Consider the following 17,693-nt stretch of genomic DNA (forward strand, 5'->3'; position numbering starts at 1 on the left):
TCAAAGGATGTCTCTGTGTTCTCTCTGTCCCACATAATTTAGCAAAATTTTGTAAATTACTATGTCTTACTTACCTCTCCAGTAAAGAGTAAGCCTGGAGATTAGTGGGACTGTTTGTGAAGATCACATCAACCCACCTAGGAATGCTGCTGAACACTATGACGAAGAGGCCCAAAGCTCTTAAAAGTTCTAGATTGTGGTTAGAAAATCCCGACGGATTGGGTGTGTTTAAAATAGACATTTTTACTGAGACAGAAAGTTGATTGCTTGTGGACTAAGAAATACTGAAAATAGTAAATATATACCACTCAGAAGAGCAAGGAAAAGCTAACTCCTTTTAAGCACTGTGGTTTATGAATTGGCTCTATCACCAAGCAAGTACAGGCTGGCACTTAGGGAAATCAGATAAAACTGAACTATAGAATAGTGGAAGAGCCACAGATTTGCCCCACTGGCTCTACTTACCTGTGTTCTGTCATTCTACCTCCCATGGCCAGCTCCAGGTAGGTAAATTAGACCTCTGTGAGAAGAGAGCTTCTTAGCTTGTAAATAATATCCATGAGAACATCCCATTTACTCTGCCCAGAGTTGTTCTCTGCAGTACTCATTGCTAGAATTGGGTTCAACGTAGGGGATATTTAGACTGTGCCATTAGCTCAGAGGATGGCGGCATTGAGGTTCCCACGCAGAATCTTACAACTTGCTTACAGGTAGTGCAGTCTAAAACTAAAACTCTGGGATAGATTAGCCATGCTTCTGACACGTTGTGACATTTCCTGTATAAAATGTTATATAATCTATATAATGGTTTAAGGAAAAAACCACAAATTCCTGATGCTACAAACACGTACTGGAGTGAGAAAATAAAATATACAAAAGATCAAAAACCATTGTTACCTAAATGTGAGACTGAAGGGAACAGCAATATATAGAGATTGCAGGCCCAATGTGTGATTACACTCCCCGTGCATTTTAAGGGCTGTGAAAGAATATCTAATTTTTTTTCCCAAAGTCATATAGTAAATAGATAGCACTAACAAAGTCAAATATTAATAACCAAGAACTACAGATCCTCAAATCCCCTTTCCCCCAACCAGCAAAACCCATAGAAATTTACACTGACCAAAGTAAATAGAAAATAAAAGTCAAACCACTTAAACGGTTGACATTTAAGGATAGAGCCAGGCACTTGCTTTATCTTTCAGAATTACCAGAGTTATAACATTAACAGAAAATAAGTGATATTATAGACATGGAGTAAAAGTTAGAGTTAAGGTCCAATGAGCAATGGTTTAATTAATAACTGCTGGTGATTAACATAATTTTAAATTTTACCTTGGCAATAGAGAACCACTTAACTTTGCACATCATAACTGCCTTTTCTTTTGATTTTCTAAATAGGAAAGAACTAGTTTAAAGAAAAACAGCACATAGTCATGGCTATGTAGATTATAACCAAAATTAATTTTGAACTGATTAGTTGTAACGAACAGAGTCGACTTGGAATATAGGGTATCTCGTTGCCAAATTTCTTTTTCTCTGTTTCTTTGGTACACTGTCCTTTGGGAATATAAATTTACACATGTATTCTTTTGATGAATTACTTAATAAACCCAGAACAAGAATAGGGTTTACCTTATTAAATTGTTAGAGTATAGTCCAAAGGTAGTTCTTTTTGGTGAATGTTCGTGATAGGTGACCATGGCCAAGTATATAATGACTATTGCCTTTAAATGTTGGTTTCAGGTTCTGACTTGCACTTTGTGGTATATACTTTGAGAATGCTTAATAGAAAGAAAAAGAAAAACCACATTCTCTTATCTAGCCAGACAGTACTAGGCCTGATGATGTTTGTGGTAGTGTGGGTACTGAAAACTATCAGAAAATAAAGGCAAAATAATAGGAAACAATAATTAACCAGACAGAAATGTGTTCTGTAGAAAAGGAGAGGACTCAGTCCTTCATCACTTGAAGCCATTTCGGCACCAAGTAATCATAACTTCACAAATGGCTGGGCATGACTTTTATTTTGGTTACAACTTGCTGCTCTACCCGATAGCTTTCACTGTGGAATCTTTTATTCACTATTAGTCCTCGGAGAAAGAGTGATTTTTTAAAAGGAAACTTTTAACAGGAGTTTTACAGAAAACATATTACCTGGCCCTCTGAGATTCAGGGAAATCTGAATGACTATTCCTCTCTCAATGCGAAAGAAAAAATGTGGCAGAAACCAGGAACTGGGAATTCACTGGCTACAGGTTTTTAAAATCCTGACATGTAAAAAAAAAAAAAAAATTAAATTTAAAAAAATTATGTGGTTTATTAGAATTTCTAAAAAGTATTTGACTTTCTTATTATATTGCTAAAGATGTTAGGCAATGCACATGACTTTTTAATTATTTATGATGTCTCTATCAAAATATACAAAGCACTATATAAATTATGTAGTCTATACTCTAGATTATTTTCACTGTCATCATCAGAAGAGGAAGAAGAAGAGCCACAATAATGATGCATCAATTACAACAACGTGAATGAGAAACAAAACAGTAAGAATAATTAAAAACCTCTTACATGTTTGACACTAGGCACTTAGCATACATTTTTTGTTACTGTTTTGGTTATTCCAATAATGCTATAAATAACTGTTATCTTTATTTTATAAAGAAAGAAAATGAGGCCTAGAGAAGTGAGGGAAACTTGCTGAAGTTCATTAATAATAATGAGCATTTGGCTTTCAAGGTCAGCCCAGCTGCTCATATTCGTCTGAGTTTACAGAGCAACTCATATAGAAAGTGTCCCTTGGCTCAGATTCAGAAACAAGAATGCTATTATACATGGCGCTAAAATCTTTCTATCAGAAAAGAAATAAGACTCAAGCAGAGACACATCTCACATCATAGCCTGATACAGTTTAAATTAAGCATTTTCCCCCTTTATGCTACCAAATACTAAGGTAAATTAAAAGCCACAGAAAAAAACCAAAATATTCCATAAGTATTTGGGGCAACTTCCATGGAGTCGTTTCCCAGCGAACTTGCCAAATGAGAATGCCCCCCTTCCTCCCAAATATTCCCATATCACCCAAAACCTCTCCTGAGACTATCCTAGAAACGCTAACAATTTGAAAATGAAAGCTTCCAGGGAGAGGATTTTCTATCCTTTCTGTTATAAACGATAGTAAAACAACTGAAGATGAAAATGAGCGTTTGTTTTTCAGTGAATATGGGAAATGTCAGAAAGTGGTCACAATTTTACTCACAATATATGTAAATTAAAAAGAAAAGATTTGCATATAAGTAAATATTAAATAAAGGTGCCATATTTCTTTAGAAGCATTTTATTCCTAGTTCCTTCAATAAGCCTTTGACCAAAGTCTGCCCTTGAAAACACACAGAAGACTTCCACTAAAGTCACACATTCTGCATACACATTTCTAGGACCAAATTTGGCCTGATGCTTAATTACTGTCTGGCTGTGATTACATCTGTGGTGTTGAATTTGCGAATCTAAATTTTCAGTGTTGCAACAAAACTTTGTGAAATTTCTTTAATTTCTTCTGGGGAAAACAACCTCAAGAGTAGTTTGATATTTTAGTCAGACAGAAAAAAGTGTTTTTCCTTAATTTGCAACAAATATCTCTCAAGTTCAAAAAAGAAGACAAGTCATTTAAATAAACAGTGAGATTCTGTAAATAAATAAGCATTGGCCTCTTGTGTTTGACTTTTGAATGCTGAGAGACTTTCAAATAATATTGTTCTGGGCAATGGGTACTGCTGTTTTTTTCTCTCTCTTCTCTGAGGAATGAAGAGCATTTCCCCCCTTTTTTTCTTCTCCTTTTTGTTTCTCTCTGTGTTTTTTCCTCCTATTACATTAATCATTCACAAGTAGCTAGCTAGTAAGTACGATTCAACTCTTGTGAGACAAATAAACACACATTTCTCTGTGTCTTACTGCCCCATTTTTCCACTATTTATCTCACACATCAGTTACTTAGCTGGGTAGAAAATTGCGTCTCTTAGGAGGGGTGTTCATTACTATGAAAGAGCATTTATTTATATGTATTTCACTAGGGTTTGTCATTTGTTTTTGTATCTTCAGTTGCAAAAACTTACTTCATACTGAGTTTCAAATTCAGGAAAAGTTAAAAATCTATGTTGTGAAACTTTCCTGAGTATTGCTTTCAGCTTTACAGCTGTATTCTCCAAGGATCAATGTAGTCACTATTTGCAAGATCAAATGGCTTGACTATAATGTACATTAAATACAAAATACTTTATCTGAAGTGCCCCAACTGATGGAGGCTTGTACTTTCATATAAATGGCCTTTGAAAATAGAAATTTGGAACTAGCATGTATTCTGTTAGTCTAACCTCAAATTCATTTTTCAGTCAACAATAGCTGGGCACAATTTAAGTTGATTATAGTTAGCTATCGTGTATTTTGTATTTTTAAGCATCAATTCTATTTAGTTGGCATTCGGTGTTTCAATGATATTTGATGTTCAAATACTGTTCTTAAAAATTCTCATCACCTCAAGGCTACCTGCATAGCCCAAGGCAGTATCCTTAAAATGCTACAGAAGCTGACAGGAAAGTGAAAAAAATCTTTCAACTGGTTGTTACTGATCTCAAAGTAAGGATATGTTCTTTAGCACTCCTGTATCCATTTTATTTCTTACAACATTTTTTGGTCAATTACATGTTTTTTAGGAACTGGAGTTAACTCCTTTTACATACAAGCATCTATGATAGGTCTGGGTAGCTTGATATCAACGATGGGCCTTTAGGAGACTGTCCTTTTGTTGGGAGAATCTTAGACTTTACTAAGAGTCCAATTAAAAAGCAGCCCCATAAAGTTAAGAAAATGGAAAAAAATACTATATTCAGTTACCTGTCATAAGACATTTCTAATTTCCTGGGATCCCAGATCACATTATGTGGTTAAAATATTATGTGGTTAAAATAAATATTATGTAGTTAAAATGTATTATTTGTAAATATTGTAACTTATTGCCAATGAAAATGAAATATATTTTTTCTGTAGTTTAGTATTGACTTTTATAACAGCAAGAAAATCTTTCCAGTAGTCAGTAATTGATGATGTAGACTTCATGTGACATGATCAAGAGTTTTATAACTTAACTGAACATATATTATTTCTAAGTTAATATGATTGATAATCAGTATGTCTGAATACTGGTATACAGAAGAACCAGGAAAAAATAATTACTTCCATTAGAAGCCTCCAAAATCTTTTTATAGACTATAATCAGTGATATGATTTACTCTTGAAGTGCTACCCTGAGACAAGGAACTTTGATAAAAATTCTATTCTTCATTGCAGTGGATGATGCCACTGACCCATCGCCAATAAGTGCTTTCTATCATCTTATTCATTGAATTATCCACATTCTGTCTCTTTACTTTCACTATGAACAAACCACTTGCTTTGCAAATAAGGAAAGTGATGTGCACACACGTGGGTGCACACACACACACGTAAATGTGTTCAAATATCTTGTGCAGTTAATACATTTCAAGTTTTTAAAATCAAGGAAAGCAAGGAAACATTCTTAATGAAATAAGAATAGAAATATTAAACTATTACAGCAGATATTTAGAAATGCTTCTGTTTGTAACGGAACCAAATCTAGATGTTCATTTAGAGGCATTTAGAACTATTCAGATTATATGACACTTGACAAGTCAAAGTCAGTATTTTCTTGACTGTCTTCATTCTTTAAAAGTAAATTTAGATCCTGGATATATCTCCAGGAATGAGATTCATTGTTTAACTTATTTCTTTAAGATGTAGTTATCTTCACACATGTCGTCTTTAGAAGTCTTAAGATTTCTTTTGAAATCTAAAAAAAAACTTAATATTGGGGAGCAGGTGTTGTGAATTTAAGGCAAATTCAGTCCAGTTACAGATGGGCTGTCCATTTTTCAGAAGTGCTAATTTCTGCTTCTAGGTCTTGAAATTTCATGTAAGATCAATAAGAATTTATCAAGTGTATATTATCTGCCAGGCATCTGTAATGAAGGGGCTTTGATGGTTTAAAAAAATATTTATTTATCCTTTTTTAGGAGCTCATAATAAGAAAAATAGATGAAGCCGGGCGTGGTGGCTCACACCTGTAATCCTCGCACTTTGGGAGGCTGAGACAGGTGGATCACCTGAGGTCAGGAGTTCGAGACTAGCCTGGCCAACATGGTGAAACCCCGTCTCTACTAAAAATACAAAAATTAGTCAGGCATGGTGGTGCATGCCTGTAATCCCAGCTACTGAAGGAGGAGAATCGCTGGAACCCGGGAGGCAGAGTTGCGGTGAGCCAAGATCTCGCTATTGCACTCCAGCCTGGGCAACAAGAGTGAAACACTGTCTCAAAATAAATAAATATAAAATAGATGAATAGGCAAATTATTACTGTATAATATGTGAAGTAGAATTATCATAAAATTACAGGCTTCAGTAGAAGCATATGGATGGGTTTGGAAGATATGGGAAGTCATTATGCTTAAAGATACTAGCACTAGTTGTGACACTACTATATATATATATATATGAGACTAAATATATATACTAAATATATATAAATATATAAATATCGTATATATACTATATATATATATATGAGACTAAACAGAATATGTGTTTGAAATCCTTCTCGCTTTATGGCCTACCTGAAGGACATACTTAGAGACATCCAACTTATACCGGATTTTCAAATTACTAACTAGTTTATTAATGCACAACTAATCCACATAAAACAATATTGTTTGAAGGTAGAACTAAATTTATCTTTAAAACATTCGTTCTTCTCATCCTGTTCTATTACATATTGCTGTTCCTAAGCTATACTAGTGCTATTACTTCTCCAAATGTGTCCAGTGTAATGTATCCAGACTTGTACAGGAATTAATGCTGCTTGGTTTATCCAAATCATTGCAGGCAGTCTTTGAGTGAGTAAATACAGTTATATGGTAGAATTGCATGCATAATAGAAAAAGTAGCTTTTACTCCCCCAAAAAATCCAAAAGAAGGTGAATAAATTCGTTATCTGTGGAAAAGGTATCCCCAATTTTGACTTTATAGCTCTTTCCTGATTTTTAAATATATTAACAGCAGGGAAAGACCTTGAAATAATAATATACTTAGGTAAAACAAAATAAACCAGAAAGCTACCTAATACATCATTGGCTCCTTTTTATTAGTATATAAGCACAATATTTTTCTTTTAAGTTTTATTTAGGTATACTTTACATAAAAGAATTTACCCATTTTAAGTATACAATTCAATTATTTTTAGTAAACTTATATGAATTGTGCAACCAGCATCATAATCCAATTTTAGACCATTTTCATTCCCCCAAAAATAACCCTCATGCTGATTTGCAGCCATATCCTGTTCTCATTTGGCATTACTTTTTATCCTGAAAAATAATAAAATATTATAGGTAATATCCAACTTACTGACATTGTTCTAAAATTCAATTTTTACTCACCTATTTGAAACTTGACATAACAAAAGGAACTCGTCTATTTTCTGGGGAATGGTATTATTTAGAATACAGTCCAAACACCTGTAACAAAATGATCCAAAGTCAAATGTCTTAATGAAGATAAAAATTTTATTTCTCTCTAGTGTAAGAGGTGAGGAGTCTGTTCTGCTGGGGGAGTTCTGCTATCTTCAACACACGGTTTCCATCTTCTACTTTAAAGGCAAAGCTCCAGTTTCTTCATTTGCTGGCCAAAGAGGAATAGGGAGGAGAGTCAGAGGATTGAAAGCTGATCTCCTAAGGGACAGGACTTGCACACATCATTTCTCCCAAGGGAATGTGGCAGAAATGGTGATGTCCAACTAAAAGTAGAAGGTTCTGCTATGAGAGATGAGAAAATAGACAATAATGAACAAATCGTTTCTTCTACAGGTACCTAGGTTACATAAACTTTAAAAATTTCATTTTAAGGATTGGTTTCCTAAATTAATCTTTGTCTTCTCCAGTGTCCCTCTCGGGCACTTAATAAAATTATTTTAACTACATTTAAAAGTAAAAGCAGACTAAAAAAAGATATTTATGTACATGTTATTTATTTAAGATATGAAAAGTATCGGGGTTTTTTAAGTTAACTGTGAGTAGGAAAAACAAAAAAAAAGTTTGATAACGTCAACAACTGAGGGTCACAAAAAGAGGTAAAATGGAAGATAAGTTGAATCCCCCAAATCTCCATGTTAACTACTAGATAGGGTTACCTGTTCATGAAATTGGGGATTTTTGCAAGTGACTTTAAGATGAGCAGAGATGTTGACAATTAAAAATATATATTCACATATATAAAGCATTGTTTCAAATCAGATATGTAATTTATTAGAATACACAGCCTCTGCTGATAAAGATGGTTAGCTCCAAGCATTGTGGGGAAAAAATTACTCTAATTTTCAGATGAAAGTTGAGAAATTTTATGTGTATATATTATATATATTTCATATATATACATTTTAATGTGATCTATAATATATAATGTGATATATATATATTTTAATGTGATATATAATCACATATATATCACATTTATATGATGTGATATATATCACATATCACATATATAACATTATATGTTGTATATAATATATATGTCATATTGCTTAAACTCATTTTAAAAATCAACCTTTCCTAAAGTATAAAACGTGACTGTCCCAAAGATATATTTCTAATTCTTTTAGTTATCTAGTACTTAATAAACATTTACTATGGAAAAAACACTATATCTGGATTGTACAACATTGAATAAAATAAAGTCCCTAATCTCAGGTATATCTATTTAAAAGGGAATAGGCAGAAAAGAAAAGCAAACAACAATTCAGAGGAGAGTCATGAAAATACGTCCAACATATCACATTATTTAGAGATAGGCAGGGAATTAAGATTCAATGGTGTGATGGTGGGCTGCCTTAGATTGGGTAGTCAAAGAGCTCCTCTCTGAGGAGATGATATTTAGTCTAAGATAAAGTTATGTGAAATTCAGGCAGAAGATTATTACAGGCAGAAGAAAGACTAATGCAAAGGTTCCGAGGGCAGAACAAGCTTAATGTACTCAAAGAGGAAGAAGATTATCTGCCTGAAGTATAGTTTTAGGAGGAAAAATATCTCAAGATGATACAAGATCTGGGTGTGATACAGCTTTGTAAGGCGAGAATATTGTTAATTGTAAGGCAAGTGTAAGGCAAATTTTACTCTACACACGGAAGCTAAAACATTGAATGATACTGAACAAGACAATGACATGTCTTATGTCGTGTAAGATTGTTTTACCTTCTGTGTTAAATACTTGGGGCGGGGGGGTAATGAGGTTTGGTAGCAAAGGGAAATCAAGGCTAATGATGCAGTCCTAGATGAGAAGTAACATTGACTTGGGCAAGGGCAGTACTTTTGGAGAAAAAAAAAATTGTGTCATCAGGCATGAAATATATTTTGGAGAGTTAAGTGAACAAACCTTAAAGATGGGATGGAGATTTGAGGGAGAGAAAATGAAGGAAAAAGGGGGATCAAGAATGATTGGAAAATATTTTTGGTATTTTCATTATACGACTGTGGAAAACACGAGGAACCGGTTTGCAAGTCAAGAATTAAAAGTTAATGGGAGCCAAGTAAAATTTGAGATAAATTTTAGTAGACATCTACATAAAAGTATTAGAGCAGGCCTTGATGTACAAGTCTGCTGTTCAGACGAGCAATCAAGTCAAAAGGTATAGATTTGGAAGTCATTGGCCTGCAGATGCCACCACAGCCATGGGACTTTAGGTTATTTGAGACTGCATAGAGAGAGAAAAGGGTCCAATTCAGACAAAGCTTTTGGGGTTCCAACATTTAGAAGACAACTAGAGGAAGAGGATTTTACAAAGAAGATTGTGTTAAAGCATTCGATGCAGGTAGGAGGAAAGTTAAAAGGCTGCAGTTCCTGTCTGTGTTAAATGCTGCCAGAAAGGAAACACTGAATTTGACAATGTGGAAGGAAGCCCGATGACTTCAGGGAAAGATTCTTGGAGGCAGCATTTGGATGGAAGCCTAACTGCAATGTGTAAAGGGCCATTTTTCATATAAAAACATAGAGTCATTTTTTTTCCCCAGAATTGTTTTCTAGTAGATACAATTGAAAGCTGAAATGGTAGTTATACTACCATTTTATGTTGGAGTAAGTGGCAAGAGAGTGACAACATCTGGTTGAAGAACCAGAATTCCATTGTATTCACTGATTTCCTTACTTCCCTACCCTTGGATTTATAGGTAAAGGAAATAATGTTTATGGACATTTCTCAAGATAAGTTGGCATAGATAAAGTTGTCACTACATAATTGAGAATAAAAGATATATAAGAAATGAATTTCTAATGAAGAGTACATAATTATCATTTTAAAACTAGAGTGTGGAGTACCTATTGCATACGATATATAATTTTTGAAAAGGAAAGTTTTACATAAATGGATTCTCAATATAACAAGCAAAATAATCTTAACTTTTCTTAGTTCAGTTCAGCAAACAATTTTTTAAATATCTGCTGTGTTATGAAAATCAAATTGGTGGTGTGATAGAGAAGGCAAAAACAAAAAACAAAACAGCAAAACAAAACCAAACAAGCTATGTCTACTTAAAAACTTTTTGTAGAGAAAGATAAACGGAAAAATGTGATGATGTTTAAGAGTAAAAGGAGATTTGAAAATATAAATTATATGGGGGATGAAGGTATCAGAATATCTTCAAAAAGCTGAGTTTTGGAAATAAAATGTGTCTCCATGAAGATCTGGAGAAAGACCCAGAAGTAGGTCATGTACATAGATATGGATGTAAAAAGCATATGGTACCCTCGAGAAACTGTAAGCAGCGTGATATCGCATGCATATTAAAGTGTGAGTTCAAGTTCAAATACAGTTAGGAGTCAGTATCCATATCTGAGCATTAACCAAAGAAGAGAAAAAAAAAGCTGAATATCTCAAACCTTTCCAAATTTTGTCCAAACAAATTTTAGAATACAAATATTAATAGAAATCATATTATAATCCTTGGAGAATTAGTCAGGTCAAGAATGACACAGACCCTTCTAGTGTTTTGCTGTCTCCTGTTCTAAAGTCACCAACACGTGATATTAAGCCGGTCAGCCAGCCATGCTACAAACATTAAAAAGTTTATTCTTATGATACTTCAGGACAAAGTACAATCTGTTTTCAGACAAATTCACTTTTAATGTTATCGATCATTGTTTCATAAATGTTTTTGCTCAGTTTCTCCATCTCTTAAAGGAGAATCATTCATTATGTGAGAGAATTTCCTAAACATTGGCCATTAAAGTATTTATCAAAAAATCACATTTGGTCTTCATAGTCATCAGGAAGTTCCTTGAGAGAAAACCGTAACTTTGGTTTTGAGTATTTAAGCCATCCTTACTCCCAGGCCCATGTGTAAAAATCACAAAATAAATAATCTTTTTCAAATACCATGAGGACATATCATGTTACAATAGTCATTTGAGCCACTAAATGATACTTTAATAAGAATAATTACAATATATTATACATAATGTCTATGCATACACAGAGTAAATTAAATTATACATAATTTATATGATACATATATATGCATATATATAATCTCAAAAAGTACCTGTTAATCCCTCTGCTGTCAGGTTAGGTAGACACCTGATCTTTCATGCTTCAGATTTCTTAAATATGAGTCAGACACTGTCCACTGTGCCTATCAAACTACAGGAGACATGTTAAGCTAAGTTGTCTTCTTAAAGTTTCAATGCAACTGTAGAGTGGAAGTACCAACCTCCCTCTCACAGACAGCATTCTCTAAAGAAATCCCTGCCTAATCAAAACCCTGCCAGTTTTATGTCCTTATTGTGAGCAAGGAGCTAAGAGTTAGAAATCCATTTCTCTAAACTGCCTTTTGCATGATTGTCTCTCACCTTGCTTTAGAATGTTGACATCAATCATTTTATGGCCTCAGCAGAAACTGAGGCTAAGATAAATTTATTTTAACATATGGTGACTCATATTTTATTCTTTATCTTCAGTTTTTTCTTTATTCAACTGAAGTTTAGATGATTACTTTGATGAGATTCTGTTTGAAACCCCAAAGGAAATTTTATGAACTTTGCAGTTTCTTTTTAAAATTATTGATAAGAATGTTTTTAAAAAACTAATTTTGTGCTTTCCAGTAAGATAAATTAAAAACAGTTTTACATTTCACCTCACTCTTTTGACTTGGATGCCTCAAAACAATGTGGAATTAATTGAGGTCTTATTATGCCTAATAGAGAAATGGCACAATAAGCTTTCCTTTTAAATGCAAATCAAATAATCATGGTTTAAGAATTCTATATCCATAAAAGATCATAGACTCTACACTAACCACTTCACTTTAAGAAAAAAAAAAACCTTATGATCTTTAAATTACTTGTTAAACATGATGAAACTGATTAATATTAGAATCTATTTACTTACAAAACTCTCTCCATTCCGTCATGGTATTCAGTATTTATACAAAACTACAAATGAACCTCAGTAATCATTAAAAAGTGCCAAATGTTTGCATTAACATGCCTGCTTTTCTAGATGGACCATTTAAAAATAAGTAATATTCAAGTGCCTCAAAAATATCAGTAATTATACTTCATAACAAACAATTGTAATCTCAATTTACAGATGTTTGCTGAGGTAGGTTATCCATTACTTAATGCCCTTCGTATTTTTGGATATGCATACTACATTATTTGTCTCTGTAGGATAAAATTCCCTCTCACTTTCCCAAATTGTTTCTTTTCCACTAGTAGAGTGTATAGATGTCATTATTAGTGTTGATGAATTTCGAACAGTGTCTCGATGGGAATTTCCTTCATGATTTGCCTGGCCTCTCTGACTCCCTTAGACCCATGCATTCACTCCAGGGCAAGAGAGGAGAAATGAGAAAACACAGGATCAGGTCTGCCACTGTGTTTCCATTAACCTGAGTGGTCCCTTCACAACCTCGGAAGTGCCGAGAGTGAAGAATGGCCCCAGTAGGGCACGACAGATCGATTTCATAATTTTTACACACTGTTTCTCCTCAGTTCTAACTGGCTATTGATTGGATGAGCTGGAGATGGGTAGTGCCTCCGGGACCTTAGAAGTACTCAGAGGAACTTCTCTCCCTCCTCTCAGTAACGACTCCAGGCTCTTGTAGCCATTCACTTTACAGAGGAGAGTAAGAAAAAACTCAACAATGAAGTCATCTCAAGAGAAATTAATTTCATCCTGCAATGGGAAAGTGAACTCACTTTAATACCTATTTAGCTTTCAGATGATTCCAATCATATATTTAAACTAAAGAAAGCAAGCAGTATTCACATAGGTGAATAATGTTTTAAAGTGAGTAGGGTTTTCATAAGATCATTTGATCTAATCTCTTTACCTAATAGATGGGAAAATTGAAGCACAGAGTTATTAATTCATTTACCCCAAGACTTGGGGTAACTTGGAATAAACTTGGTTTCCTAATCTTCTTTCTAGTGGCCTCTATTCTCGGAAATGTTTTCTTACTTCTAACGGAGACCCACAGAGAGACAGTCTCCATTCTTGCTTTGGATCTGTTAATGTCATAACACCTAAAATTAATGTAGGCACCAATTCCCAGTGGCATCCTATGAATGTCAGACTGGAAAAATGGAAAGAATGCAGGACCTTTGATACTACGGAACCAACATACCAATATGGAAGCTTGCCCTACATCTGGAATTTCTGCTTTCAAAGATCAGAAACTTCTATAAGGTTTAAGAGAGTTGAAGTCAAGATTTCTTCTCTTTTCAGCTTAAGTAAGACTGACCAAAAATTCTTCTCAACTTTAATCCCTTCCTGATTTCTTCCAATGGAGGAGCCATTCAGGCTTCTGCAAGGAAAATACATTGGCTATACTAGTTCAAGAAACTAAAACCAGTTGTGAGGATAGCATGGTCACCTAATATCTACTGCTGAAGTAGAGGGGAAGAGATCTAGAAAAAGTAGCACAAGAAATTCTTCAGGGATGAGATTCTTCTAGGATGAAAGCACTGGAGACATTCATTCCATGGGATTGCCAGTTTACAACACAAAGTCATGTGAGGGTCATTAGACTTGTAATAAGTTCTTTTAGGTCAGTAGTTCTCAACAAGAGATAATTTTGTTCCCTGGAAAATTTGCCCTGCCAGAGGACAATATTTAGATATGTTTTTAATTTACCCAACTTGACTGAGGTGCTACTGCCAACTAATGGGTAGAGGACAGGGATGCTATAAACACAAGAATGCCCCCACAACAAAGAAATCATACAGCCAGACATACTAATAATTCTCAGAATAAGAAATGCTGTCTTAAGTCACTTCCTGCTTACATGGATTTTAGCCATCCTATTATTTTCAAATAATATCTTGTATTCTACCTAACAAATTATTAATCCAGATAAAAATGGTTTGAGCAAAGAGTTTTGTTTTTGATTATTACAGGAAAGTTTCAGATTTGTAACGTTTGATTTTCTGACATCATAGAGTAGATCATAAGGCTGTCAGAAGCCTTTAGAAAAGGTCCATGAGAGACTGAAGGCCACCATTAGAACTTGGAACATATACCTATAGTCCAAGCTACTTGGACGCCTAAGATACGAGGATCACTTGAGTCCAGGAGTTCAGGATTGCAGTAAGCTGCGATCACACCACCACTGTACTCCAGCCTGGGCAACTGAGCAAGTCTCTGTCTCTGAAAACAAACAAACAAAAAAATATTGGGGGCAGTGGTTTGCCTCTTTGGTATTTATTTTTTAATGATGTAGAGTTTTTTTGTAAATGAGAATATTGTAATTCCTTGCTCTCTTGGCAAATTGATGGATCATGTGACTGGTTCTTTCCAGCTGGCTATGGACAGATAGGTTGTAGCATTAAATTGCTGCTTAGAGGCTTCTCAACTTTCTCTTTGTCCTGGTGCCCTGACTGGCAACCTTCTGTATATCAGCCTTTTAAATTCCTTACTGACTGTGACTTAAGCAAGTTTGTTTGTTATAATGTTTCAAGCAACTAAAACATGAGTTGTGTGTTATTTCAACCTAATCTAGATTTTTATAACAAATATTTTTATTAAAGCTTTAAAATGGGTCATTTTAAGTAAAAATTGCAACTCAGTTGAAAAGTGGGCAAGTTCCTATAAGTTAAAATCTAAAAGAAAAACAAGAAAAAAACTATGTGTATTTAATTCCCTCTGGATATCAGGTAATTTGCCTGCTTTCATTGCACAGATTATGATTCATTATTAGTTATGCAACGAAACAAATGCTAGGCACTGGCACGATTGCCTAGTTATAGATGCCGTAACTTTTATAAGCACTGCTTGCTAAAACTCAAAGCTTTAAGTTCCACTGGATGAGACATGTTATCTGCTGTGTTCACTGTGATTAGCCTAGTATCTGCTAGCGGTGGTCAACAGACAGTAGGCTTTAATAAATCTTTGTCGACTATAATAATCAATAGAGATTTCAACAATCTACCGTCAAGGAACTGCGAGCTTCTGGGGCTGAAAGGACCATTTTAGGCCAATCAGTATTGTCACTATCAACTGGGTAAGAGAAGGGAATGTGCCTTTGGGGGGTAGAGTAGTGTTGATAAATAAAGACTACTTCTTGAGTACATTTGCTTCTGAGAGTGTGATAAAAGCCTCAAGAGAATCACTCCTAAAACTGGGGATGTCTCTCCATAATTTGGGAACATTCACCATCTTATATCTGAAAGTTTCTGAGCTACTGAGTAAACAAGTACTTAATACTGCCGAGGCTGAGACAGGTATAGGAGTGAGAGAGTAGGCTTCAGAGAGGTATTTCAGTGCTGCAGCTCACTGTTGGAGCTATCATGGCAAACTGATGATTCAAAAGCTGGCTACTACCTACAACCCAAACATCACCGTGTTACTCCCCAAATATTGATGCAGGACTTTTTCGGGAAACTTGGGGTGTTGCTGTGCCAGCCAGAAACCTCTTGACGGCAGCTCCTTCTGCCTGAGTATTGCTCATGCCCTCCAGGCTCATTCTGTCTACTCGGCCGGGCAGGCTACAGTTGCCCTGCCCTACCGGCCTAGATCCCATACCTGCCCAGGGTGAGCTAGGTGCAGAGTAGCCAGGGCTGTGTGAGCCAGCGAGTACGGGGTCTGGCTGCTGCACACAGCCAGGCACATAGCTTCTGCAGCACAGTGGGCAGCTCCAGGCACTGCTGTAGGTGCAGGCTGTGTTTGAGGCTGTAGCTGGACCAGACGTACCACAAGTGCTTCTGCGGTGGGCACTGGCATCTGGACGGGGGGAACAGGGCAGCACTCGAAAGCTCAGAGACAGCAGAAACTTCAGAGCCCCAAAGAGGGTGTTACAGCCCTGACTTGGGGAGCCCCTAGGTCTGGGATCCCTGAAGGGCTGCAACTCTTCTCTTCTTCTCATTGCCTGCAACGTGGCGAAGGTTGGGGGTCGCGTTTCAGCCCTGATTATACTACTGCTCTTTGACTCCCGCCATTCAGCAGGTTGGAGTCCCAAGTTCTTGTCCAGCATCTAGGAAGAATGAGGGAATGCAGACAACTGGAGGGTGAGCAAGGTGGAGAGGAGCTTTACTGAGCAACAGAACAGCTCTCAGGAGACTGGAAGTCTGTCGCTCCTTTCTGCAGGCAGGTCCATCCAACTGGAGACTTTTTATGAGCTCAGAAGGGTGGAAGTCAGTGCTAATTTGTACATGGGTGGCCATGAGTGGGTCTGGAAAACACACTACCCAATTGGCCAAATGGTCATCAATGAAGTTCTCACTCTTGGCAGCAGACTTTGCCTGGACCTGGCAGCCCTGCCCCCAGGCTTCAGGCGTTCCAAGGTGGCACTTTACCAGGGACCTGCCCCTTTCCACTCAGGAACCTGCCTGCCTGCCTCCTGCTGTCAATATGCCATCCATGGTGCCCAGGCTGGCATATTCGTGCCGAGGAGCCTCTGCAGGCCTGTGCAGAGCCACCCTCAGCCTCCCCTCCGCCCCCTACCAGCCTCTCTCCGGCACTCATCAGCAGTCTGGAGGGGACCAAAGTGGCAGGGGACTATTGTGTCAGGCTGCCCTGAATCTGCGCACAGCTGGCTGGGATGTAATCATACCAAGCCTCTGCCACAACTTTGTTCCACCTGGGAGCAAGCTGTGGAAGCAGGGACAGACCAGGCAGTGGGAGCAGGCACTTTCAAACGCAAGGAGCAAGGGGCTCCATGAGCCCCTGAGAGTGCAGGGATGTCTGGGTCCAGAGGCCCGGCTGGACCAGCTTGCACGCTCGGGTGTGGGGCTCCTGCCCTGCTGACTTAGTAGATGGCGGGGCTCCCACCTGTTCCTGGCCCCTGTTGACCCCATGGAGCAAGCAGCCCTGGTTGCACCTCCACTGCTATAGTCAGCATCTTCACAGCGACTGCTCCAGACAAGTCACCATTGCCATCAACATCATTTACTAAACTTGGAAAAACTAACATTGGTAGCAATGAGTATGTGTGTATAGACAAGTCGGGGCACAGATTAAAACCCATCTGATTTCCCTTGACAGGGAATTAGATGGATGCATTCTATTGCATTTACATCTCTCTCTCTTTCCTTCTTTCTTTCTTTTTTTTTTTTTTTTTAAGTCGGAGGCTCGCACT

This window comes from Colobus angolensis, unplaced genomic scaffold (genome assembly GCF_000951035.1).
Source record: "Colobus angolensis palliatus isolate OR3802 unplaced genomic scaffold, Cang.pa_1.0 Scaffold11, whole genome shotgun sequence".
Classification (NCBI taxonomy): domain Eukaryota; kingdom Metazoa; phylum Chordata; class Mammalia; order Primates; family Cercopithecidae; genus Colobus; species Colobus angolensis.